This window comes from Protopterus annectens, chromosome 2.part2, assembly GCF_019279795.1.
Source record: "Protopterus annectens isolate FY-2018-M chromosome 2.part2, PAN1.0, whole genome shotgun sequence".
Lineage (NCBI taxonomy): Eukaryota > Metazoa > Chordata > Ceratodontiformes > Protopteridae > Protopterus > Protopterus annectens.
The window spans coordinates 1,028,677,467-1,028,703,124 of NC_056730.1; positions in this window are offsets into that span (position 1 = coordinate 1,028,677,467).

Consider the following 25,658-nt stretch of genomic DNA (forward strand, 5'->3'; position numbering starts at 1 on the left):
CACTAGATGGGTTGCAAACTGGCTCAAGGACAGAACCCACATGGTTAGAATTGCTGGAGCCATGTCAGACTCCAAACCAGTTACAAATGGCATCCCACAAGGCTCAATCCTGGGACCTCTCTTGTTCAGTATATATTTCTCAGAGGTATAGGCCAACATGGAAGGACTGTGGCTGACCAAGTTTGCAGATGACTGCAAACTGGGCGCCATAATCGACTCTCCAGCCGACACAAGCATCCTCCAAAAGGGCCTCATAGAAACAGACAACTGGTGCCAGAGCCATGGCCTCAAGCTAAATGCCAAAAAGTGTATAGTCATCCCCTTTGGCAAAAACAAATTGCCCACAAATTACCACATAAGTGGTAATCCATTAAGTATGGAAGAAGTAATTAGGGACCTGGGGACCCAAGTTGATAGCAATCTCTCATTTGACAACCACATGGCCAAAGTGGTTAGAAAAACATTTTATATAGCCCACCTAATCATGAAGGTATTCACATCTAGATCAGAGGAGGTCATCGTGCCTCTTTACTCATCCCTCATCAGGCCCATAATTGAGTACAATTTCCCTTTTGGGATGTACCTTACCAGACACCTGCAGCAACTGGAAAGACCCCAAAAGTACCTCACCAAGAGGATCAAAGGGCTCAAACAGATGCCATATGCTGCCCGGTTAAAGAAACTCCAGCTCTACTCAGTGGCATACCTCCTGCTCAGAGGCAATTTGTGCCTGACGTATAAAGCCATGTCCAACCCGGAATTAATGGACATGCTGCACCTCAGAAAATCCAAATCCCATCGAGCTACATGCTCGAGAGACTTGAACCTCAGCACTGAAATAAATAGGACATGCTGGAGGGACAGATTCATAACCCAGAGGCTCCCTTCATTCTGGAATAAAATCCCAGCCCAGGTTAGGCAGAGTCCCTCATTGACTCTCTTCAAGAGGAATCTTGATGAGTGGATGGGGGATCGTAGGTTTACCCCGGGTATCACTTCTGTGTCACTGTTAGACAGAGGCACAGTATACTAACCTCGAAAAAGGGCATAGCAAAATTAATTTAAAATGGCTGGCGAAAGCCAAACACACTCTGGCTAGGCTTATAAATGCCCCTAGGGCAGATAGCCTAGTATGAACATATATATATATATGTGTGTGTGTGTGTGTGTGTGTGTGTGTATATGTAGATATATATCTATATATATATATATATATATATATATATATATATATATATATATATATATGTATATCTGCATTTGCATATATGTGTCTGTATATATGTATCCTGGGGATGTTGATAGCTTCCACATTTTACATTTCTTATGGGAGCCAGACTGTACTGCATGATATGTTACCAATACCAGCCTGACATCACACAGGTCGGAGGTAGTACTGTTTAGTACTGTTAACATCTTGTGCCCATGTCATCCCGGGTCCTGGTTATGGGATCTGCAACACTTGGTTGTGCATTGCAGGGTGGACATGTTTGGCTGTGGGGGGGTATGCCTATTCATACAAGACCTATATTGTTTGGGGCCTCTCAAACTCATTAACGGTGCATGTGGACATATTTGTTTTTTTTAATCTGACATTGCTATTTACAGATGTATGGCCACATATACCTATATAGATATATATACCTGCTTACAAATGACTGCGGTGGTGGTGCTGCGGTAGCGTTGTCGCCTTACAGTACAACGTTGTCCTGTTCGATTCTCAGCTAGAGCGTCTTTTGTGTGGAAACATGCGTGATTAGGCGTACTTTCATTGAAGGTTGTGCATCAGAGCTGGCAACTCGGCATGTATAAATCTACTGCCAATCATTAACGGACCGGAGTTCTGCTGTGGCGACCCCTAACCAGGAAAAGCCAAAAGACACACAAATATATGACTATGTCCTTATATACCTACATATATATATATATATATATATATATATATATATATATATATATATATATATATCTGTGTACATATATGTACCTTGCTGTATATATGTAGACATATAGGTGTAGACATATATACGTGTCAATGTAAGTATTTGCATAGATATATATATATATATATATATATATATATATATATATATATATACATATATGTGTGTGTTCATATATATTTATATATATGTATATATTTCTAAATATATATATATATATATATATATATATATATATATATATATATCTCGACATATATATAGATATGTTGTATCTATTTAGATATTAATATATTTACACACACACATACATCTAGATGTTGGTATACATTCTCTGTACTTTTGTATGACTGGGCTGGATGATATGTTTCTGAAAACATCAGATTTATGCATATCGGGCATGTCTTGGTGGTAAATCACTTTGTCTGTGGTCTGCAGGGTCCTGGGTTTAAGCCTTGTCGAGGCTGTTTATTTTTGTTGATGGGCAGAACACAGGCCGTTGGATACAGAGTGATTAAGGCACTTTAAAGCAATTGTAAGCGGGTTTGCGTGGATTTGCAAGGAGCTAAGCACTGCTAACTACTGGTTACAGTTTCTTATACTCTGTTAGCTTCTGAATTGCTAAGCTTGTGTAGGCAGTGTTTACCCTCACGCAAACAGGCTTAAACCCCCTTACTGTTGCTTAAAAGTGCTTACTCCAGCTTATCCCCAAGCTGATTTCTTTAAAAGAAAAAAAAGGGGTTGATAGGAAAGTGGTGAAAAAAGGGGCACAAAGAGAGAAAGACAGTAGGGAAAATAGCCAGGGATGTGCAGGAAGGGTGTAGGGAAGGTCCATAGCTGCTCATTTCTTCTACAGCAACAGCTGTGCATATACACTGAATTTGGAGGTAGATTTGGACACTCAATCCCCTGGATGGGGGTGAGGACAACAATAATTTGTTGTGATGCCAATTAGACCAGATTACTTGTGTCCAGTGGTCACATGTGTGAAATGGACAGCAATGTATGGGGCGATATTTTTTGTGGGAACAAATTGCCCTTTTTTTTTCAGGTGAGAGTTGGATGTTGGGGAGGGGAAGTAAGTATATTTGGGGAGGTAGGTTGCATAGGTTAACAGACAAGACAAGCAAGACATACACAGGGGCGGTATATGACACATGTGCGGGGTAAACACCTTGGACAGGGAGGGGTGTTTGGAAGTCGCAATCCCATGAATCCCCAAATGGAAACAGTAGGACTGATGTCCCCACCCATGGGCAGTCACCACTGCACCTTCACGGCCCCAAAGTTGTCTGTGCTGGGGGCTGGGTAGAAGGGGCAGGCTCACCTTCTAATTGTGCCACATGGCCCTCAAGCTGATGTACATGGTCTTGAATCTCCCTGTCAAGCTCCCTATGCACCACGGCCTGGACCTGACCGTGAGTGACAAGTATCTCTCTGCCCACACTCCCAGGCGGGGGCCAATCCCCATCCCCTGAGGTGGTTCCACCCAAAGGTGGTGCAGGGCCAATGGAGGAGTAGGCCCCAGACTGGGCCCCAGATGTGCTGGTGCCCAGTGCCATGGCCAGCTGAGGTGGGACAGTTGGGTCTGCTGGGACCTGCCTTTCCATTCGAGCTATGGTGTTGTAGTTTTAGGACAGATATCAGTTAGTAATAGTCAACAGCATTCATGATTAGTTATAAAAGCATACATAGGTATTCCCATTAACCCAAGACACCAGATTTACAACAGTTGCAGGGTGAGCAGAACACATGCATATATGGGACAAAAGTAGCCATTACAACAGCATGCACATTTCATTGATGGCAACAGGCCACCAATATGGGAGTATATTTAGATGGCACATGCATAGAACCAAATGTGTATATTTTTAAACCAATAGGACATATGTCCCAACAAAAGATTGGTGTGTACACGTACCCATTTAGATGTGTAATTAGGTTATTGTTGCACATATGGTGGGGGTGAGAGAGAGAGAGGTCAATTAACAACTAATATATCCCTGTAGTGTTCACAATTTTCTTAGTCACTGCAGTGATCTGTACCTTACATATATTATTACACTACCCAATGGTCTTACTTTGTACAATGGTATGTTTGAAGATTGGTATATACATGGACTGTGTCTTACGTATAGTCTATACCTCTTACCTGTTATAGCTGTTGAGAAAATATTTTTAACACTACCTGACAAATTCTACACATACTCCCAGATGCAATGCTTGTAGACAAGTATATAAGTGAACTGTGTTGTACCTATAGTCTACATCTCTTACCTGTTATAGCTGTGGAGAAATATTTATTAACACTACCTGACGAATACTACACATACTCCCAGATTCCATGTTGATGTTATACACATACCTAACAATCCATTATTGCACACACTCTGGTCAAGGCTTGACAGAATGCAGGTGTTAATGTGACATATTTTGCATCAGCTGTCATACACTTTGGGTGAGATGCTACAATACAAGTTTGCTTTCAGATACACATCCTCTTGTTATGTTCAGGTCTTACTATTCATACATTTCTTGGATCATCTCACTGATTTATCAGGGGAGCAGTTTACCAGGCAGCAGATATAGGCCATTTATCTGGACATGCTGGATAGATCAGAACAGTTGAAGGGTATGACTGCATACAGCTTACTATCTGAACATTCTGCCACAGTCTGTACAGTTGATGGTTATGATTATGCTTACTATCTGAACATTCTAGCATATTTTGTACAGTTGTTTGGTCTAATTATGCATATAACTTTCTATCTGAACATTCTCACACTCTGTACAGTTATGGGTTATGATTATGCATACAACTTACTACCACTCCCGGGATTCAAACCCTTGCTGTGTGGTAAACATATTACAGTCAACATCATAGTACACTGTGCTATCAGGGAATTGGTGTAAAGCATTCCAGTGGTTTCTAAGTCTCCCTCGGTTGTTCTATTTGACTGACCTCTTGGGACTTCCAACATGTTTATACTGAACTTCCTACACATTTTAACTGCGTTCAACAGTGTGGGTAACACTGCTTAATACAACTACAACAACATGAAAGCAGAATGTACACAAGCACTCTAGGGTTATACTTTTATTCACAAGATATTACACCTTTATTTCCACACAACCTGTATGACAGTCTTCTTGCCATATTGTCTGGTTTATTCAGTACATCCCATACATAATACATTTTTATACTGGTACAACACTTTCTAGAACTGTTATAATTTTTCTTATGACAGTACATGCAAGATTATTACTAACCTGCCTCGCAACACAGCCTTTGTAGCCTTGCAGCATGGGCTTGCTGGTTTGTAGCCCACTCATCTGCAGCTGTCAGGGAAATACAGTGATATTTAGCCATTACCTATCCATAGTATACACAAGCTAGGCAATCATTATCTACGTAGTAGAATGGGAACTTAGTGCTGGTGCATCGGCCATCTGCCTTGATTCTTGGATCCACTGCTCCAAGAGATCACCCCTCCTCCACTTCAGGTCAGCATGGTGATGCCTGACCTGCTCACCAGTCCGGGGGATACCAGTGGCACTGGTGAGGTCACGGGCGAGACTGTCCCAGGCCTCCACTTTATACTGAGAGCCCTGGTACTGGCCCTGCAGTAGTCTCTCCTCATGGTGTTTTACCAGGAGCCATACCATGAATCTGGACTCCTGGGTGCTCCGGCGCTGCGCTCTAAATCGAGTGCCTTCCCCAACTCCAGCCATTTTGCCTACAGTATGGAGCTGCAACCAGTTATGGGAATTATTGGTGCCTGTGGGGTTTAAATACGCCTGATTTCCTGCACTTTTCCATGATTGGACGGTTTTGAAGAGGCTAAGCTATGGGCACACCTGCTCACCTAATGTTGGCATTGCTTAAAGAGGTATACCACTGAGCAGATTGAGTTAGCCGGACTACACATTGCTTACTCCTTGTAACCTGAGCTGTGCAATGCTTAGCATTGCTTAATATTTAATTAGCATTATATTTTCCTTTTGACATTAATTTATTATTTGTTACATGTTATATCTGTCTGGTATCTGTGATTCATGTACACGTACACTGTATGGGGTCCTAGGAACTTCAACACTTTAATACAATAACACCTCACATCTGGCCTTACTGCAGTGCTCCAGTTGACATATTTATGTTAGGTAGCAGGTTATACAACATCACACTGTACATGGATTCATTTCACATGTTCAGTTTGATTTTCCTATGGTGAAGATTTTTTTGTTGAAACCTCAATTTTATGTACTGTTATGATGGCTTAGTGGTTAACTACTGTGACTGTAGTGTGTAGGGTCCTGGGTTCAAACCTTGCAGAGGCTGTTTGTTTTGTTGCTGGGCAGAACATGGGCCATTGGATACAGAGTGATTAAGGCCCTTTAAAGCAGTTGTAAGTGGGTTTGCACAGGTTTGCATGGTGGTAAGCACTGCTAACTTCCAGTTACAGTGTCTTACACTCAGTTAGCTTCTAAATTGCTTATTCTGTGTAGGCAGTGCTTACCCCTGTGCCAATGCACTTAAACATGCTTACTTTTGCTTACATATGCTTACTACTGCTTATCTGTGCTTAAACCTGCTTACTAGTGCCTTATTCATTATGACACTGACACTTCACGTGTGCATTTCCTGCAGTACTCCAGTTCATAAATATATGTTATTTAGTGGGTTTTGTAACATAAATATTGGTTATAACATGCTTTGCCATGTAAAATAGACTGTGCTGTTGTAGGATTCGAACTGGGAATGCTTGCTCATTAGGCAAATACTCTGCCCACTACACTATTGCTGTGCAGCTTCATTTGCATATATCTTCCTTGTTATCCTCTTCAGCCTTTTATACTGCTTTAACTGTAGCTAAGCGATGGACACACCCATGCACCAACAGCTAGCTGTACTCAGATTTAAAAAAATAATAAATGGGTTCCTCCATTTGATTTTTATGTACTGTTGCTGTTGTACACATGGGGAACTGTTGATGGAGTATGCGGACACCTATGAGCGATCACGCTCATTTCTTACCACTTTCTACTGTTCTACATTGCAGGTGCCTGTTTATTCTGAGAGCTCTGCTCTCAGACACTCTCCCTGCACTCATACACACTGCGTGTGAGCCTAGGAGCTCAGGCAGCCTGCCTTCATTAATATGCATGGCGTGCTGCCATCCTGCTCCTAAACGGGCACTTCCCTGCAGGACTAATATAGTCCTGCACGGAAGATTAGTCAATCCGGCGGATAATGTTTATGTTTCTTCTTCAGATTTCAGTTATGTAGAATTCTGGCACTGCACAATGCATCAAAGAAATGTACAATATCCACCTAGAAACTTCTATTACACCCCGCTGCTTTCATTATACAGTGCCAGGATGAGTTAAACCATTATATCATCACTTCTACAGTTTCAGAAGCATACACTTTGATGTTCTGTATTTCACCAGCATTGTCCAGCTAGTCACCCTGTCTTTGGCATTCCAGCAGTGTTATTTGTAGAGTTACACATACTTTGTCTGATATACCTTACAGTCATTGTGTCTCTCAGATTCTGGGCCTGCCCACATATGCATTGAGCATTCTCTAGTGTTTCTCCTCTGAATCTTTTTTGGAATAATTGATTCAACCATGCTGACAATCATTGGGACCTGAAGGCATCCAGTCTTTACATCTGTATAAGTAAGATTTGCCATAATAATACTAATATGACATTAACTGAGCTGTAAATGTAAAGCTGTGTTGTGACACTCATCTTAATAATGTAAATGCTTGGTTATTGGTCTTTCTATCAGCAGAGTCTAAGAAAGACCTATGTAGTTTAACCACTGACTAATGAAAGCTGTGGGCAGTAATGCATAGCTGTTTTGCAAAAAAATACTGATGCTGCTTTTGGAAACTGAAGTGAAGTATTCTGTTTAGAATGCTGTTCATAATGATTAGTTTAAGTGATGCTCTTATGTGTTATTATTATATGATGAAATGCCCTAAAAAGTTTCCTTGATTAAAAGTGAGAGGAAATTTGTAACAGATAACATGGCAGTGCAATGGTTAGAATTGCTACCCCCCAGAATTTACTTCTTTGGTTTATTTTCCGAGGGTGCATTTGTTATTTGCATATTCACCCACAAATGTTTACTTCTCTTTATTCAAGATATATACAGGCAGATGGATTGTTAGTGGTGAGTTAGCAGTAGGTGTGTGTGTGTGTGTGTGTGTGTGTGTGTGTGTGTGTGTGTGTGTGTGAGTTAGCACGAGGTGTGTGTGTGTGTGTGTGTGTGTGTGTGTGTGTGTGTGTGTGTGTGTGTTTGTGTGTGTGTGTGTGTGTGTGTGTGTGTGTGTGTGTGTGTGTGTGTGTATCTGTGGTATGTACCTATCTTTTAGTCTATCTGTGTGTTTGAGGAAGTTCCTTGCAAAGGGCTGGCATTGCAATTAGAACTGGTTCTTGGCGGACATCACAAACTGAAGAATCCAATTTCCACAACCAAGGCTAATAATAAACAAAACTTCCACTGTGCTGTATTAAAATAAATGAGACTTTGCAGACACACCTCTATAGTATTTAAAAAAAAATGTAATACATTAAAAAAGTTGAGTGATATGTTTTCATTCAATTTCAGTTAAATTCTGAAGATGTTCCTAGAAAGTTTATGGAACGAAAGTGCTTAACTTTTTGAATGTATTAAAGTTTTGTTTTTAATACCGTAGAGGTGCGTCTGTGAAGTCTCATTTCATTTAATACAGCACAGTGGAAGTTTTGTTTCTTATTACAACTGGTTCTTGCCTTCTAACCCCTGCTTGCTAAGAGAGGGTCTAACCCCTCTGTGGTCCAGAAAACTAGATGCTCAAAAGAATTATGAAAATAAAATTTGGAAAGTTTGGTCAATGTATCAATGCTGAAAATAAGGAAATGTGAAAATTAAGAGCTGCTAAATGTGATCTCAGTTTTTAGTAAATTGTTGGTTAAATGTTCCTTTTCTTCTGACAAACTGAGATATTTACAGCAGTCCCCAAGCATAATATGTAAATTAGATGTGAAATGCTAGGATGGTTTGTGTTGAGATTCAGACAGTTTGATATTTTTTCATCTACCATGAGCATACAGAGCAATTTGCAGTACTTTTTCAGAAAGTTAAAGATGTGTGAAATTTAAATTACTTTTATTTAAGACGTGTGAAACTTTTATAAAACTGCATTCTTTGCCAGATGCTAATCCTACATTTACGGTTATTCAGAAACTAAATGAAGTGTGAAAAACTAACTTTTTTATACTTAAAAATGTAACTGTGCTAAACTTTGGTATGCTGAGCCATTTGTTAATATTACATTTACAGCCCCAAATCAAGAAGTGTGAAAATATTCTAAGTAGTTATACTAGCCAATTTATTATATGATCCATTAATAGTCCAACAAAGTTACAGGCCTGTCTTGGAATACTGCCAGCTGATAATTGTTGCACTACAAGTTGAGTAAAATTATGTTAAGATTTTATGCTGTACTATTTATTAATTGCTTAATTTATTAGTTCTTGCTGAGTCATATACAGTAGTCTTGGAAAGTTAAGTCAATGAGAGATAATAGATTCAGTACTTTATGTTACTCGGAACTGAACTGACTCCAGTTAATATACCTCAGCAGACACCATAGGTTGGTTGGTTATTGTCATTCCAAATAGCAGTGTCTTATCTGGTACCAAGCATTATAAATCTGTATCCTTTCTTTAATTAATGTGCACTATATAATGCATCCGCCATCAGCACAGGACACTGAGTGTGCACATTGCCTTCCACTCCCATTCCCATTTCTAAAAGGCACACTGTATATTTACTACCTGGACTGTATATAAACCACTACAGCAGTATTGTGTTTTTTTCCACAGATGCCTGCACACCTGTACACCAAGATATGAGTCAGTCTCACAAGCAGTCCTGCATGCAGCCACTGGGGTTTACCTTAAATGGTCTTAACCCCACATCTGGCAGCTGACATGAACACCTGTATCTAGCAGGGCACATATGCTCTCCCCATGATTTGTATGTGGTTCAACACAGTGACAGATTATAATAGGGGCATGTTAGGCAGTCACACAGAATTCATTGATTCAGGTGGACTGAGCAGACTGGTGGGATTTGATTACATGTTGTCTGGAATCTTGCATGGCTTTGCGGGGGGGGGCTCAACCTTGCATGTTGCATGTTATAATTCTGCTTTAAATGTTGGTGTCAAATGCACAGTCAAACACAGTTTGCAGAAATGGAAGACACATGCATGTCTGTGCATGTGTGAAGGAACTGTTGCTAGAAATTCTAATCACTAAAGACTTGGAACCTTTTCGAACTTTAGGTAAATCCCTTTTTTGTTTGAAAACCAGGTAATATCTGAACACTGCCTGATTAAAGTGACTTGCACAAAGCCACACTGTGGGCAAATAAAGGCAGAAAGGATCAAATCCTATACTCTTAACTAGAGAGCTTAGAGCTTTAACAGAAGCCAAGAGTCACAGCACAGCTAATAGTGCACAGATATCTACCAGTTTGTCAATCTCCATACCAGGCTTAACTCCTCAAACAAGACTGTCTTAGTAGAGGAAATGATTTTTTAATTTGCTCACAAGTTGAATTCCTTGGTATCTGTGTCTCCAACGCATAATATACATGTTACAATCAGAGACCCGATCATAATCCTCTATATTATAAAATAATCATCCAACAAATACATTATAATAGACAGTTTTAAAACAATCATTAGTAATACACATGACATTTACATTTCTAAACATAAAATTGACTTTATTAAAACTCCAAAGGCTAACACAGAGGTACAAAAGTAAGGAGACAAGTTACAGACTACATAAGAAATATATATGTCAAGCTGTGCATTTTATGTCTGTGCAAATTCTTTCTTTCTTAAAGTATGAGCAAAATTCCCTTCTAGTTCATACTTACTGATAGCACCCCAAAGCCAATCAAAAGCTTTTTCTGGACATTACCGCCATGGTTCTAGAACTGGGTGACACCAAATGCTTTGTGAATTCTAAATTGTATTATCAAGCTTACTCCGGAGGATTAACGTGTCTTAGAGGTCCATACCACTCAAGAAATTTAAATTAGCAGTGAAGAGTAGCAAGAGTGCAGCTACAGAAAACAGTCATTATGTGGAAGTGTGGCCAAATGATTTTTGAATCATCACCTGGGCTGGTCTGTTGACCCTTTTTAGACATGACCCAGGCTGTCAAAAAGCACACAAAATATACATTAAGTTGTTTCATTAATAAAACAGAACAAAATGGATTAAGAGAACTGAATACTTTTAGGCTAAACTCTATTTAAAACATCAACAGTTTTGAAGCGTACCTATCTGCACATGACTGGTCTCTGATTCTTTCCATCTAAGACCCTAACTGGGTTGCTGAAACCTTACCAATAACTCTTTTACAGCTTGAAGTCAATTTCCCTTAACATCAAGACTACACAAACAAATTCAATACCTATAGATTACAAATTAACTGAAGACCTCCTTCAGATCAGATATGGGGCTTTATACAAATGAAAGCAAAACCCATACTCAGATCTTCAATACATGTTCATTAAACTGTATAACTAGTCCAAATACACAATACAAAAACAAAGACCTGTACCGTAAGTTAAAACAACAATCTACTAAATCAGGCAAAACTGTTTTGAAATGGAATCGACCTATTAAAATGCGATAAACTGTCTCTCAGTACCACATGACATCATTCCATTCAGCCAAGACCAGCTCACTACTTCAGATTTTCTAAACGAATTTGGTAAAGTACCTTAACTTCTGCCAGGGTATTCCTCACCTCTGTCCCATTCTCATGCTCCTTCCCCTTTACTGCTCCTGTTTCACTTCAGAAACATCAAAACCAATGATGTAGAATGGTCAGCCCCTACTCAAACAACTGCCTGTTAATGCTCCCATATCACCAGATAATGTACTATCCTGATTTGTCCACTATTGTAAGTAATTCATTATAGTAGCGCTTGTACATGTATACACCCTACAACCTCTGCATCAGTAAAACATTATGCCTAATATTTGAAGGAGTGCTCTGGTTAAACTTTTATTAAAACACAATAATTCATTCAGTAAATCTCACTTCTACTCTCTTTTACTATTGCAAATGCTAGGAATTCTACTTGGGATAATAATTTATATCTTGCTCTCTCAAGTAATCAGACAGTACAATTTTCTCTGCATGAAATCACAAGCCTTCCAGATAGGTCAAAGCACGATGACTTCCCTTTCATCACTTACTGATTAGATATTACTTAACATTGACAAAAGGAACCTCACACTTGCAGTATATGTAGACCTTACTAAAGTCTTTGATTTGGTCTAGTACTCAGTCCTAAAAAATCATTTGTTAAGTTTAGGTGTCAGTCTCAACATGCCCCTTTGGTTTCTAGACTTTATTTTATTTTTATTTTGTTTATTATTGTTTACTGGGGTAAAATGAGAACAAAACTGACCATTTATAGACACAGCCAGGGTGAATGAATGTTCACAAGGACTAACAAAGTATAAACTGAAACAAAAAGTAAGCTTTGAACCAAAAGAAAGCAAAACAAAGGTAGGCATTTGATAAATCTGAATGCAGAAAGTTTAGAAATTATAAAAGTGGACCTAATAATAAGTATCTGAAAAAAATCTAACTTGAAAAAAAGAATTTTTTTCAAAAGTCATATTTTCAGAACAGTGGATAAAGCCATGGAAGGGGTTGTGTGTGTATAGGACTGGGATATAAGTACTTATCTGTGGTACTGAAAAGAGACTTACTAACATTTCAGGACTAAGATCGGTTCATCCATGGGCTCTTCATTGGCATAGTGGGATAACTAACTAACTAATTATATGTATAATAATAAACATATTAAGCAGCATAAGCAGTCAACCTGGGTTTGATTAGCAGTTTGAATGACTGATGGAGTTACAGGGAGGGTGTTTAGGGATTATTCGCCCTTGGGGGCATGGTCCAATGAGGAAAAATACTCTTGGATGAACCATTCAGTATGCGAGGAAGGGCAGGGAACCAGTAGAACATTTAACGAAAAAAGCAAGCTGATAGTAGAGAATTCTAAGCCTGCAGGATGTCCATAGGATCCACAACCAGTCCTTCTGGAATCAGAAGTAAATCCAGGGTGTAGGAGAAAAGCTGGTAGTACTCAGTGAGGATATAGGACACGGGCCCAGAACAAGAAATAATAATGTTCCAGGGGGGACCAAAAAATAGATGTGTTCCTTCATTTCCCCTAGACTTGTAAGAGTATCCCACAAGATTCTATTCTTGCTCATCTCCTTCTCTCCATCTTTATTAAAAAACCTTGTGAATTTTACCACATCTTCCACTCATTATATTTGTATTACATTTTATATTCAACTCAATCACCCAGATTCTCAAAAGCTTGCACGGCATGCATGATTAGTGTTAGATGAAATTTTGCCAATATGGCAGCCGAACGATCCACGTATGTGCATGTCTGACATGCGTGAGCGCTGTAGCACTAGTGCTGCACGTCCCCAGCCCCCATATGCAAATCACCCCATTTGCAGGTGAAAACCATGCAAATGAGGTAAATTTGCCATCCAGGAAGCAGGAATCAGGGCGTGCAGGACTAGCGTAATATGTAGAAATGTACTCGGTTAGTAACTGAATACGGTACTGCAAACTCCAAAACAGAGCTATGACAGCTCCAAATAAAGGCTGCATATCATTGAGGAGGCATGCCAATGGCCAAGTAGAAAGCCATTGGCATTGCAAAATGTTTTAAAAAAAAAAAAACTTTTATTTTGTTTCGCCAATCTCGCCTGTTTAAGCATAGGGCAGTGGCACCCAAACAGAATGGGGTGGAAAATAATAAAATAAATCTAAAATAAGCATTCTAACTAAAAGCAGTAGTCTGCCATGCAAGGCAATGGCAGACAGAAGACAGACTGGCCAGTGAATAATGGTTGCTAATGGGGTAGGCTCAGTGTGGGATATGTAACTATGCATTAGCAGGCAATCCTATGCAAAAGAGGTGAAGGATAGTGAATCCCAATTTTCCCCAGGGTGTGAGACAGGTTCCAAGAGTGTAAAAGTATAAATAGCTGAGTGCAAGACTAGGATATAGGTGACATCATGGGGTGTGTGTCAGGCATACTGTAAGTGGACTGGAGCCCTGTGGCTCGGGACTGCTCCTAGCTTAGCACAGCTAAGCTAGGGTTGTGTCTAAACCTGCCTAGCACTCTTTACAAAGTGTAAGAGGATGTGCATGCCACGCACCGGGTTTTACAGGAAGAAAAAAGAAGTTATACCAGGAAATAGCAGCTCTGTGCACATTTGAACACTCCATTTGAACGGCGCACACACAGGCTTAAACAGGGAGGCAATGGGAAGGGAAAACAACAGTAGGAAGGTAATCAAGGAGAACTAGCTGAGCTGACAGGTGAAATGTATCAGTATCAGCCAATTACACAGGCAGAAGACCAGCCCAGCTCAGAACACTGCTGTAAACTAAGCAAACACCTTCCCCTCTAGTTTTTCCACAATCTACACCACCAGTGTATACAAGCGTGGAAATTTTAACAAACAAACCTACAAAATGAGAAGGGCTGCAGCAGGCAACATAGAACAACATGCGCAAGAAGCTGAGGGTGATGAGGATGTGAATGATGCCAAACAACCCACAGTGAGGGACAGAGAAAAGTATACAGACCCAGGGTAACCTACCAGGGGCTACATGAGCTGGAGATAGTGGAGTGCTGTAGGGTGGACAGAGACCTCCTACAGCAAATTGTTGAGCTGTGCCAGCCACATCTGACACATCAAACTGGCCGAGGGGAATCCATCTCAGTGGATACCAAGGTATATGTAGGCCTAGGTATAATAGCCATTGGTACCTCCCAAAGCACAACTGGGGATATCATGGGGCTCTCACAGGCATCAACATCCAGAGTATTCCACCAGTTCCTGGATGCCATGTCAGCACATGTCAGTGAGCACGTATATTTCCTCAACACGCGTGAGGTGTTGACCAGCAATATGCTTCTCTTCCACCAAATAGCAGAATAACCTGGGGTAGTGGGTGCTATAGACTGCACACACATACACATCAAAGTACCACCCGGTGAGCAGCATAGGGCCTACATCAACCACAGGGGCATCCCCTTCATCAACTGCCAGATTGTATGTGATGCCCAGGGCATTATGATGAATGTGTGTGCTGGCTGCCCTGGAAGCTATGACGATTCGCACATATGGCATCTGACACAGCTGTACCACAGATTTGCCAATGTGGACATCCCCTATGGTCACCTAGTGGGGGATGCTGGGTACCCAGTGGAGCTGTGGCTGATGACACCCATCAGAAGTGCACACACGCCTGAGCAACAACGCAATAATGAGGCACATGCCAGACATATAACAGAGCGTGTGTTTGGGATGCTCAGGTCACGGTTCCGGTGTCTGGGCACATCCGGTGGAGCCTTGAATACTGATTCACCAGCTACATGTACCCAAATTGTTATGGTATGTGCTATGCTACACAATATGATCCTGTGGAAACAGCTGCAGCAGGAACAGCATGGGGCAGGGCCACACAGCCCCCCCACCAATGCCAAGGCCTGTACAGGCACAGAGTGACTCGGAGGAGGAACAACCTGAGCCTGCCCCAGTAGGCAGAAGGAGGCGTGCCCAGTATGCCCTGTCCTTGGCAAAGAGGCAAAGCATAGCATATGCACTGACACAGTAGAGACCCAGGGAATGACACCTCTCTCTGACAAGCACAGACAGTAAAAGGGTTGCCAAACATGACACTACCTGTGCTCAGCCATGTATAGGGAGTGCACTATGTGCATCTGACATAGGCAGCCCTCCAGCACCATCCTCAAGTCTGGCACACCCTCAAGGTATGTCAATCAATCTACAAATTGACAAATGGAGTAGAATGTGTTACCTGTAGCTATGTTATGGATGTGAGTATGCAAGTGAATTGAGTGGTCGAATGTTCAGGCAGCAGACAGTAGACACCCATAATGGCACCATGACATATGTAACACATACTGGAGTCACCATAGTAGCCAGTACTACACAGGGTGACAAAACCCACTGCAAGAAATGGGCTGAGTGACATTTGTGTTCATAAGACCCACACATGCCAGTCAGGAAGGTTCACATACCCAACAACAGTCTCAGTCAGCAGGACAGATGTAGACAAACACAAACAAATGCTGTACTATGGCCTCTGAATGAGCCCTATGGGTAACTCCTCCCTCAGGCCTACACAGACAGACTACAGCAGGCCTGGTAGTTGGATGTAAGTTGTAAAGGTTAGGAAGTCAGAAACTAATATGTAGGCAATTAAAGCTAAGATCTGTTATGCCTCTAGCCAGCCTGATAGGTAAGACTACAGACTGAAATGAAGTACCTGACATACCAGTACAGTCCTAGCAAATGTGTACAAGCATCAGGTGTGCCCCCCCCCCATCCAATGTACACTTATAGTAACAAGTGTGCCCCCCACCCCTGTGTAGAAATGTAGAAACAGTCAGGTGCCCCTCCTGCTATGCAGAAATGTAGAAACAGTCAATGTCAAATGACCGATGGATACCCTGCAGACACAGCATGCTGTCAGTGTACAATACAAAGGTCAGCACCGCAGTATAAACTACCTGGACTTGATCCACACATGCAATACAGACGGCCATACTGGGCATGCTCACACACTTAGAGGAATGAAGGCAATGTCGGTCAACAACATACTAAAAGGTCATACTGGGCATGCTCACACACTTAAACACATGAAGGCCATATCTGCAAACACCAGTAAACCAGACATATCTGGCAGTCGCAGTTCTTAGTGCAGACACATGTCAGTATGCACAACTCCTGCCTTGCACACACAGTGGATAGAAATACAGACACATATGTAAGGACAACACACTATAATAAGCCAAAGGTAAATGGACATAGATGTGTGGAAGAGGATGACCATGACATGGAGCCATCCAGGCCTGTCCCACCCAGCACACAGCCAAAGGGAACAAACACATGAGGTGCAGATGTCACTCACTGCAGATACTAGCCACCAGTATCTGTCAGCATGACAGACTATGTGGTGCACGTGCCAGCTGCGCAACATGACTGTACAAGGAAGTACTCATCTAGTAGCTGTATACATGTACCTGTGACATATGACCCCTTGTGTGCCTGCATGTGGCATGTCAACCCCTACATGAATGGGTTATGGTCCATTCATACACTGCCCTCCCCATAGCAGTATTATGATAAGCCTGCTGAGGTCAGCCAATGTGAAATGCACCTTTGGGATAGCTGTAGCTCAGTAAGCTCCATGGTGCGTCCCATAACACGTACTGCTGTTGTGATAAACTAGTTAGGTAGTAGTTCTAACTCCAGACTTGGTGAGTGTGTGTTTGTGTGCATGTCTGTCTGTCTCTGACTGTGTAGAGAGAAATGCTTTTTAGGCTACTCACACTCCGTACAATTCATATACTCAACTTTGACAAGGCTGCTGATGTCACTCGCTTAGAAATACACCTCTGGGAAAGTCATTGACAGTAGTATCCGCAGCTTGTTCTGTAACTACGCACTGCTGTAGTGTGATAAAGTAATTAGGTAGGTGTTCTAACCTCAGACCTGGCATCTGTATGTGTGTGTGTCTTACTGAGTAGAGAGCAATGCTTTTTAGGCTACTCACACTCCGTACAAATCATATACTCAACTTTGGCAAGGCTGCTGATGTCACTCACCTAGAAATACACCTCTGGGAAAGTCATATCCGAGCGATTTCTGTAGCGCATCCTATAACTGTGTACTGCTGTAGTGTGATGAAATAGGTAGGTGTTCTAACCCCAAACATGCCAACTGTGTTTTTATGTGTCTGACTGAGTAGAGAGCAATGCTTTTTAGACTGCTCACACTCCATGCAATTCATATACTCAACTGTGGCAAAGCTGCTGATGTCACTCACCTAGAAATATACCTCTGGGAAAATAATAACCTAGTAATCTCCGTAATGCATCCTATAACTGCGTACTGTTGCAGTGTGATAATGTAGTTAGATGTTCCAACCCCAGACCAGGCAACTGTATGTGTGTGAATCTGTGTGCCCATGTGTCTCTGTCTGTCTTTGACTGAGTAAAGAACTATGCTTTTTATGGTACTCACACTCCATAGAATTCATATACTCAACTTTGGCAAGGCTGCTGATGTCACCCACCTAGAAATACCCCTCTGGGAACATTGCAGCTTAGTAATCTCTATAGCATGTCCTGTAATTGCGTATTGCTGTAGTGTGATTTGGAACTGTGGTAGGGTTCCATCTCCACCCATGGCAGTTCTGGATGTTTTGTGTGTGTTTCAATGTCTATATATGGACCAATGCATTATAGGCTACTCACTCACAGTACATTTCAAATGTCCTACTTTGGCAATCCTGCTGATGTCAGTCATTGTGAAATACAACTTTGTGGAAAAAGTGCTGTGGTAATCCCTGTGGTGCAACCTATAACTGCTCCATGCTGTAGTGTGATATAGGCTTTGATCAGGGGTTCAATACCCACACATGTCAGTTGTGGATGATTTGTGTGTGTCTCACTGTCCATGTAGGGAGCAATGCATTTTAGGCTAGTCACTCACAGTACAGTTGACATGCCCTAGTTTGGTAATCTTGCTGATGTCATTCATTGTGAATACACCTTTGGGGAAGGGTGTCTCTAGTAATCCCTGTGGTGTGTCCTATAACAGCTCCATGCTGTAGTGTAATATAGATGCAAGTCAGGGGTTCCATACCCACACATGTCAGTTGTGGATGTTTTGTGTGTGTCTCAATGTCTGTGTAGGGAGCTGTGCATTTTAGGCTAGTCACTTGCAGTACAGTTGACATGCTCTCATTTGGTAATCCTGCTGATGTCATGCATTGTGAAATACACCTTTGGGGAAGAAGTACCTCAGTAATGTCCATGGTGTGTACTATAACTCTGAAGTGCTATAGTGTAATAAACTAGTTAGGTAGGGGTTCTATTCCCAGACATGACAGGTGTGTATGTGTGTGTTTGTAACTTGTATCCTGTGGTGAGTGTGTGACACCTGTGGGCAATGTGGAGGTGGTTTTGCTTATTTCTTTGATGGTGGCCCTACTATATATCACAATGCCAACCATACAGGGATAACAGATGTAAATTAGCTGAGAGGCAGGGGTGTAAAGCCATACCCATACATGTGACGTCAAGGCCAGCCAATCACAGTTAGCAACCCCACTATTACCCAGAGCACACACTCAACCTATGTGTCATACACACATACATGCCTAGGCAACAGCTAATATGTGGGTAGTACACTGCATATTGGCCACTGATAGTAACTATGTAGTGATAGCAGTGGGCTACAGAGGGCATGTCACCCTTCTCATCTGTCCAATATGCACATACATGCAGACAGTGCACCTCCACCATGTTCCCCAAGGGACACCTGCACCACCTATGGTGCCTTCACATGTGACTCACAACGGACATACCATGCCTGACAATATGCCCTGTATGGACAGATGACACTGATATCAGGGAATGTTGTTAGCATGCTATCAATGTAAGTGCAGGGTAAACCTGCTGCCCATTGCCTGTTCCTGCCACAAGTAGGCAAGACTGGCACATCTGATGATAATCTGTGTTCACAACATGGGCCAGACACCCCAGGTACAGTAGCACATTTCACTGTACATGCATGTGGGAGGTGTGCACATCCCAGACACCATCCATGTCATGGACTAAGGAACACAAACATGGCAAGTGATGCACAGCACTGGCCACACACACAATAGTCACCCAGGTGACTGGATGGGGGATGCAATACTCACCTGTGTGGGCAAATGCAGAAACTGCAGGCCTGAGCCACAATGCAGACTATTGTCATGTGGCCTGATGCCAAGGTATACCCATCACCTACCCTTGTACAGCCTGTTGGCACAGTTGACCACCACATACCCGTGCAGACATGCACCCATGCATGTCAGAACTGGCACCCTGTGCATTTGTGTGTGTGTTGTATGGTGCATATGTCCACATCCACACTCACTACAACCCCCCAGGGCATACTGAAGCATGCTGTCTGATGTCTGACACCTCCTTATACTCCTTGCCCATACAACCTCCGTATGACCCGTGTGGTGCATGTGATACCTGCACATTGGTATGTTGTGGCAATCCCACTAGTGATGAGTTGCAATCCTGGCCCTGCCAAGTGTGTCAATGTGTGTGTGTGTCCCTGTGTGAGTTTGCTTGTGTTGATGCTGGCACCTGTTCATGTAGACAGGCACGTTTATGTCACATACTACAGTATAAGTATATGTACATATATTTCCACCATATGTCCCGGACATGGAGTGTAGCGTTATCACAGCCCTATAGTATATCTACCATATCCCTGGTTCAGATGTCACTCACCATCACATATATGTTCTGAGTGCTCCACAGCAGGTAAACCATGTGGCGCATCCAATAACTGCATCGAACTGTGATAGCACTACATAGTTGTTGGGGGTTTGATACCCTGTGCTGGTAAGTGTGCAACAGAAACATACTTCAGTTTTATTCTCCCACCCCTCTCTGACATGTATTTGCCTCTGTCTGCCTCCCCCACCCCCTCTCTGGTGGATGTGGAGGCCCACACCTGCTTTGCTTAGGCAGCAGCATGTGTATTTTAAATGATGCTCATGATCAGCTGATGGCCTCTGCACAAATTGCAGCCCTCCCCTAGCTGATTGAATGTGGAACAGTTGTGGTAACATTCCCATAGCCAAATGCATGGAAACACACTCCAATACCTAGGAACATCATGGTGGTGTTGGCACTTTTTAGTCACTGTGAGCAGGAACTAGATCTGTTGTTTGGCAAACAGCATCTCGGATTAGGGATTTACCTCTAACAACATACACTGTGGAAAGAGGGAAACAAATAGGAGGGGGATGTGCCTGACCTGACTACAGACTGTAAGTGCTGCTATACTGCATTTGTAGTAATGTTGGTTTAACAGTGTTTGTCTGGATATGCCTGTCGTACATGTCACAATACCTACCATGTCAGTTCCATGTATATGAGGAATCCCCATCTGCAGGGTCATCTGCAGACTGGGCAATGTGCATTTGGTTTCATGTGTTAGCCATGGTGCATCTATCTGTGGAATGCAGAAGGTAGTGTGAGGATTGCAGACTGTAGGTGGTGAAGGCCATGACAGTTACTGACTTCATATCCCTCATAGGCATATGTTGCAACAAACCCCATTACAGTGGTAAATTTATGAGGTTATCACAGCAACATGTCTATTCTGGCCCTGTGTATGTGCTGTCAGCCACACCTCTGTCAACCTTTGTACATATGTCGTGCATGAAGTGGTGCATATGTGCTGTACACCATAAATAGCGTCATCATATCTGATAACAAGCCAGTAATATATCAGATTGCTACACATGGCATGTACAGTAGGGGTTATATTTCATGACATAACCTGGACATTCTGTGGATGTTTGTGCAGTACTGAGGTCTGTGCAGTGATGGTGAATGTCAGCAGTGTGTGTATTGTTAATATGTACATTAGCCTGCGTACAGACTGTGGTAGATGTCATTGTTCTAGCTCCCCTTCTATCTGATGTTACATGCTGCCCCACTGTATGGTACTGTTTTGCCGTACAGGTTTGTAGGGCCATACACACACATATCCCATACCACAGACAGCCATCAGACCAAACTGTGTAGCAGCCCAGTATATGTAGGGTCATTCTGTGAGTGGCACATATGAGGATGGTGTAGAACAGATAGTCCATATAATGTAATAATATGCTAGCTTACCATATGTGGCTGTGGCTGTGTTCACATTGGTTGTGGTTATGCACTTTCACACAGGTGTATCTTACCCTGTGCTGTGACATGGCTGTTGAGCCTGCTATATATGCAGATACATGTGTATTCCCCCATATGAGATGTAGGCCAGTGTTGAGCCAGTCTGCCTGTAGCCTGCACAGTGAATTGTTACATGCCTGGCAGCCTAGTGTACTTACCCAGTGAGATGTCATGTGCAGATACATGCCAGATGTACTGCTGCTGGGCCTCCCTTAAAAGGCATGTATCTCGGACAATGCAGTGGAATGCTGTACAGATGTATGTCAATATCTAATGGGTAGTATGTGTCTATGGCACTCCTGTACCAGCAGTCATTATGTGTCAGGCCAGACAGGAGTCTGTGAATCCAAAACCTATGATGGCAAATGTACATCAGTCATTATGTGTTATACCCATCTACATGGCTGTCTACATCCATATTGTCAGGCCTGGTACATATGTTGGGCACTAAGGGATTATGTGTACACCTCTGGACTGTACAGGGTGTGTCCAAAGTTCCACATATATTGGCCAATATCTCTGCTGCACTCCACAGGGGCATTACATGCCAGCAGCGGTACTTTACAATGATTTCCTTAGGATGTCTGCCAGTAGCCAATGGCACACATGTTATAAGTAGATGTCACCTTCCACACACACCATGTTTGTGAAAACAATCCCAATGACAGTAGCAATAGACTAGTAATATACCTGCTATACATACCTGACATCCCCTTGCACTACAACTTTGGGACTATAGGGGGTGTGATAAGGCTATATTCCATGTCCAGGGCATATGATGGAAATATATGTACATATACTTATCCAGATCGCTATAGATATATATATATATATATATATATATATATATATATATATATATATATATATGGGTCTACTTCACATGGTCGACAGTTCATTTGATCGACTTTTATTTGGTCGACAATTCATTTGATCGACAAGCAGTTTTATGTGGGGGCTTTGCCCCACATCCCAATGTGGGGGCTGTGCCCCCCACACCCCCCTAACTATATATATCAACTCCACGGTCGCACAACATTGGGGAGGGGGGGCAAATCTGCCTGTCGACCATATGAATTGTCGACCAAATAAAAGTCGATCAAATGAACTGTCGACCATGTGAAGGGGACCCATATATATATATATATATATATATATATATATATATATATATATATATATATATAGATAATTACACATGTATTACATCCGATTACCACCGTCATTGTAACCACCCACTATAAATCCCTACAGCATGTGAGCCTGATAACTTTATATTTCCTGTATGATGGACATCATTCCTGTGTGTGGGTATCAGTGTTACAAACAGCAGGTAGCAATACCTTTTACAGCAGAACCTGCAGACTCTGGACAAATACACATTTGGGTAAGGTTCCAGACCTACAGACAGCGTGATTAGTGTGGTTGTGGCATTGTATCTTGCTGGTCTTACAGTGTTCCTGTGTACATGGTACTTTTGCATGGAATGTTGTCGGTCTGCATAGGTCACAACTGTGGGCCTATCCATATGATACCAGGGGGATTGGCTGTTAGGTTTTGTCTGTGCACTACACAGGTATTGTCCCCGATGTAGCAGTGTCATTCTGTCTGTTGAGTGCTATCAGTACATGGCTACATCCATTTGTATTTCAATGTCGTATTCCTGCATAAGGTTATGCTGCAACAAATCCTGTAACACCAGCAATTTCCAGGGTGTGTAACAGCAATAATGCAAATATGGCCCTATGTTCCTGCCTCTGTCCTCCACATATATGCCAGTCTTTGTTCTGCTGTGATACAGAAAGGGGTTGTTAGGTAATGGCCTATCATTATTTACTGCTAGCATTACTGCTATCATCCCAGTCATGTCATGGACTCCCATGCCAACTGCTAGGCCGAGTCCATATATATGAGGGCAACATCTGGAAAATACATCTGTGCCCTTGTACATTCTAGAGGTAAATGTGTGGTACACAGTGTTCCTTGCCCTTGTACAGCCTTTTATGGGGGGGGGGGTTCAATGCCATTAACCTAGGCTGTGACACAACTGTTAAGACGAGTGTCATTCAGTGTGATAGTGAGATGTTAGGTTAAGCAATGTTATGTACAAGATACTGTGACATTAACACAAGTGCTACTCCCCACCCCAGGGCTTGACTACAGGGTGTAATTGGAGGCTGCTGAACTACATCTGTAATTGTTGATTGTTACGTATCTTGAAGGCAAATCTTGTGTCTACTGTTGTACTAATCGAAGGTCTTGGCCTGGACAGCAGAGTATGCTATATATCCACATTGCTTGCATCTACTGTTTTGTGTGGGCCTTGCATTCTTCACTGATTACATATGTCAAAACTTATGTGGTGTAAGTACTGGCATACATTATTGTATAGTAGACAAATAAAGGTGTGTCGTGTCATGTCCTTTGAATTGTGGGTGGGTATATGTTTAATGTCTGTATTCTCATTTGTGGGAATGTTTGCCACACTACACATTTCACAGGTGGCAGTTAAAGGGCTTGTGGCTAGGGGATATACTTTGCACCGAGTACCTCCACACTACTTCTACATATGTATGGCTACCAATATCTTTTGTCTGTGTATATGTGTATGTACCTATATATATATCTCATATAGCTATATCTATATATAAGTAACTATATATATATATATATATATATATATATATATATATATATATATATACATATAGCTGTCTATCTGTCTACCTTTACAGATATATATATCTGTCCATATTCCATGCTTGTTCAGCTCATATTCTTGCCTGTACCTCATTCTCTTGGCAAATTACATGGATTATCGCAGCACTGAAGTCAGTAACTAGTGCCAACACTTCTGTGTTTCAGACTTCATCTCCTTATACATATGTGTTCTAATACATATAACTGTGTAACTAGCAACATTTTAGGTGTATTAGAGCATTAGTTGACATATATCCCTATCTGTACCCACAGTGTGGCATACTTTGTCCAGACTTCTTGCATTAACAGGTTGTGTGGTATGATATGAATACATTTCCTGTACTGTTGACTGATTGTGCTGGATGATATGTTTGTGAAAACATCAGATTATGTATATCTGCCATGGTTTAGTGGTAAATCATTTTGTGTATGGAGTGCGGGATCCTGGGTTCGAGCCTTGCAGAGGCAGTTTATTTTGTTGCTGGGCAGAACAAGGGCCGTTGGATACAGAGTGATTAAGGCATTTTTAATCAGTTGTAAGCAGGTTTGCACAGGTTTGCGTGACAGCAAGCAGTGCTAACCTCCGCTTATGTCTTCTCACACTCAGTTACGGAATTGCTCAACCTGTGTAGGCATAGCTTACCCCAGCGCAAACCCACGCAAACCCGCTTACTGCTGCTTAAAAGTGCTTACTGCCGTTTACCCCCGTGCTAATTTCTTTAAAAGAGAAGAAAAAGGGATTGATAGGAAAGTGGTGAAAACGAGGCACAAAGAGGCTAAAACAGTAGGGAAACTAGCTAGGCATGTGCAGGAAGGGTATAGGAAAAGTCCATAGCTGCCCATTTCTTCTACAACAACAGCTGTGCATATACATTGAATGTGAAGGCACATTTGGACCCTCAAACCCCTGGGAGAAGGGAGAGGACAACATATATTCATTGTGATGCTTATTAGACCAGATTACATGTGTCCAGTGGACACATGTGCAAAATGGACATCTATGTATGGGCTGAGATTTTTTTGTGGGAACAGATTGCCCTTTTTTTTCAGGTGAGAGTGGGATGTTAGGGAGGGGTAGTAGGTATATTTGGGGAGGT